Here is a 3852-nt window from a genome sequence, read left to right as displayed (position 1 = left end):
GGTGAATATGCCCCCCGTGGGCGATGTTTATTTTGCTACAGGAGAAAAAAGGTCAGCTCATGAGTAAGAGACACTCATGCCCTGTGACCAAGCAATGCAAACAAGACTTTAAGAAATTAAAATGTGAGCCAGGCACAATTAATGAAATAGATAGTCCACCCAAGCACATCTTGGGTGCATCAAATCCTTCCTTGAGTGGGTTAGAGAGGTTGGTGGAGTGGACAGAACATTGGATATGGGCAACCAGGCCTGGGCACTAGCTTGGAGTGCTGAAAAGCATGGGTCTGTACCCCAGTCCCTTGTTTACAATATGTCTGACTACCGTCTACATTGGTAGAATGTAGAAATAATAGTATTTACCACAAATTGCTATGTGGCTTGAATGAACTAGGGTATTCTGGGGGACTGGCATGTAGTAGGCACTCAATAAAAGTAAGTCTTTTGCTTTTATTCTTCTTTCTTGTCCTCTATCATCACTCTTTTCCTACTCTTACCCATGGCCCTGCCCCCCGACCACACACAAACACACACACACACACACACACACACACACACACACACACACACACACACACACCCAGCACAAACCAGCACAAGAATTTGTAGTGGGACCACAATCAGGTCACCTAATTTATATGTCTCCATTTTTCAACAGGAAAAGCAGAGATTATACATGATTTCTTTTTTTTTTTTTTTAAGATTTTATTGATGTGTTTGAGACAGAGGGAGAGCAGTAGCAGGGAGGAGGATCAGAGGGAGAGGAAGGAGCAGGTTCCCCACTGAGCGGGGAGCCCCATAAAGGACTTGATCCCAGGACTCTGGGATCATGACCTGAGCTGAAGGCAATGCTTACCCAACTGAGCCACTCAGGGACTGCTGTGCAGGATTTCTTGTGTGGTGAGGTTACTAACAGGCAGCCGGCTACCGACATGGAGGACCGCAGGTTGTAGTCAAGAGGAGCGAAAAGGGGTGACAGGTGTACTTAATTTTCCATTCGTAACTCCGTAGCTTCTACAGCATAACCAGTGAAGCCATCTGCGCTGAACATTTCAGGTCACGTGTGGAGTAAAGCAAAGATTTGTAATATTGGATATTACCAATCCTCACGTCAAACAATCCTATCTTTCAGAATACTCCTGGCCCTGAGTAGACACTCGACAGTATCTGTTGAGTAAAAGAATGAATTCGTGGTGAATCTACGGACCTCGTAAGGCAAAGGCAGCATGAAGTAGGATATCTTAAAGATATGTGTGGGCTTATTTCCTACCAAACCCGGACTAACGTTCGAGAACAGAAAAAGGAACCAATTCATGAATTATGCTGGGATTTTACACTTCTCCCGAACTGGCAATTGTTTAAGAAGAAACAGCCTTCTGCCTCATTGTCAGCTGATAGATGAAAATGTATGCTTTTCTAAACGTGTATTTGAATTTCTGAAGTCTTGTGTTTCACACCACGCACAAATTTCAGTCAGCATTTCCACTTACTAAAAGGAAGTAATTGATGAATAATCTTTGTTTTTAAAGAATTACCTTTGGGAAGGGAACTAGAGATCTATGCATAATTTGTGGATTGGCAAATGATTTTTCTGTGTTTCTTTGGCCTTGCTCACAAAGAACACCTGGACTGGAGGTGCAGACTTCCCCTGTTCTCTGCAGATCCGTCCCCAAGGCTTTGTTGAGTGTCTTCTGGAGTCTTGTTAGAAGAGTTCAGGATGGTGGCAAGAAACCAGTAGAGAAAGGGGAGGGAGGTAACCAAGAGTTAAGTTTTAACATTATCCATGAAACACATCCTTTAAATCAGATGCTTTTGGGGTAAAATTTGAAAGGCTAGAAAAAAAAGAGAGGGATGTGGCGGGAGCCTCGTGAAGGGCCATGTGGCCATATTAAGGAATTGAGATTTTATCCTATAACAACAGGGAGCCGTTAAGAATGTTCAGGGGCACGTGTGGGGTGATGGAGAGCTGTACTCTGGGAAGAGGACGCAGGCAACTAGTGGAGGATGAATTGGAGGGGATTAGCCTGCAAGGAAGAAACAGAGCAGAGGAGACCCTCAGGATGGGCCAGGTAACCTTGGGGAGCTGGGGAGGTGCTGAGCTCAGGCGACTTCTCTGAGGGTGCTGATTAAAGGCTTGTCCAAGGAATGTGGGGGAGGGGAGATCGATAAAAATCTGAGGACAGGCAGGGGAGAGCACTTTGGTGTCAGGACTGATAATAATACTTAAATGTCTCTTAAATTTCAGTGATAGGTTGATCTCAGGGGTGAAGCAGTGAGGTGAGATGCTTTTCCGTGCTGCTCCTCATGGTATTTTATTTATTTATTTTTTTAAAGATTTTATATTTTTGAGTAATCTCTACACCCAGCGTGGGGGGCCCGAACTCACAACCGAGATGGAGGGTCATGGCCTCCACCGACTCAGCGGGCCAGCATCCCCTTCTCATGGTGTGTTAACTAAAGTGTTAGCCAATTTCTGTTTTGTGTGCATGGAACACTGCTCTGGTTTTATTTCTCTAAGTGGCAGCATTATTTGGAAACTTTTTGTCTCTATTCTTTCAGGAAACCTGTCCTGGCTTACTCTTCCTAATACCTCCACTCACCCGGGGCAGTGACCTGGAGCGGGGCCCCTGGAAAGGAGAGAGGAGACAACAGCTCCTTTTTATGTGGCTTAAAATCTTACAGTCTTTATCACTGTAAAGATAAAGTGAACTTTGTTCTATCACTTTGGGCAAAAACAAAACCAAAACAAAAACAACCCACAGCTTACTAACAGCGAGTTCATGTTTCAGGACCCCCAAACTGAACATCACTACATCCTTATTTCCTCATAAAGGCACACAGTATAATTCTCTGTTCACAGAGTGTGGTCCATGTATCATTGGTAAAGGTACTATGTATCCTTTTCTTTTTTTTTTTCTTTTTTCTTTTATTTATTTATTTGATAGACAGAGATCTCAAGTAGGCAGAGAGGCGGGCAGAGAGAAAACGGAAAGCAGGCTCCTCGATGCGGGGCTTGATCCCAGGACCCTGGGATCATGACGGGAGCCGAAGGCAGAGGCTTTAACCCACCGAGTCACCCAGGTGCCCCTATCCTTTTCTTTTTAAAGTTTACACAGTCCTTTTTGATCTCTGTTTCTAGGAAGTCATGCTATTTTATAATAGTGATAAGAAATCCCCTTTTAACATAAATTTATTTAGGTAATAAAAATGAGGTTCATGAAAAGAAACATAGTCAATGACACAGAGTTTCGCTGATGTATCAAAATTGCAAAAGTGGGAAAGAGAGTGAGTGAAGTCTCTACCTGTGGGCAAATATGAGATTCCAAGTCACCTTGGTTATAAAAAAAATAATAATAATAGGGGCGCCTGGGTGGCTCAGTCAATTAAATATCTGCCTTCAGCTCAGGTCATGATCCCAGGGTCCTGGGATCGAGCCCCACGTCGGGCTCCCTGCTCAGCGGAGGGTCTGCTTCTCCCTCTGCCTCTGCTCTTCTACCTGCTTGTGCTCACTCTCGTTCTCTCTCTCTCTCAAATAAATAAAAAATATTTAAAAATAAATAATAATCATCATGGTTTTGAGCAAATTGGGTGGTTTAGTTTCGCTGAATTCCACCTGGGAAATGGGGACCCGTAAGGTCTACCTTGCAGGATCTTAACTGAAAGAGACAAAGTATCTGATGGCACTTTGAAACCTGCCTGGTGCATTGGGAATGTTAGTTTTTATTGTCATGACAGGTGCTGCGAGCTCTGATGTTCAACCACTGATTTACAATTGCTTTTCCTGAGACAAAACGGTAGCGCAGGCAGCGAACGTAGCTCCCCAGCACCGCACAACAGCATACTGGGCTCTAAAAT

Source organism: Meles meles, chromosome 2, assembly GCF_922984935.1.
Source record: "Meles meles chromosome 2, mMelMel3.1 paternal haplotype, whole genome shotgun sequence".
In the NCBI taxonomy this organism is placed as follows: Eukaryota; Metazoa; Chordata; class Mammalia; order Carnivora; family Mustelidae; genus Meles; species Meles meles.
This window is presented reverse-complemented; position numbering follows the sequence as displayed.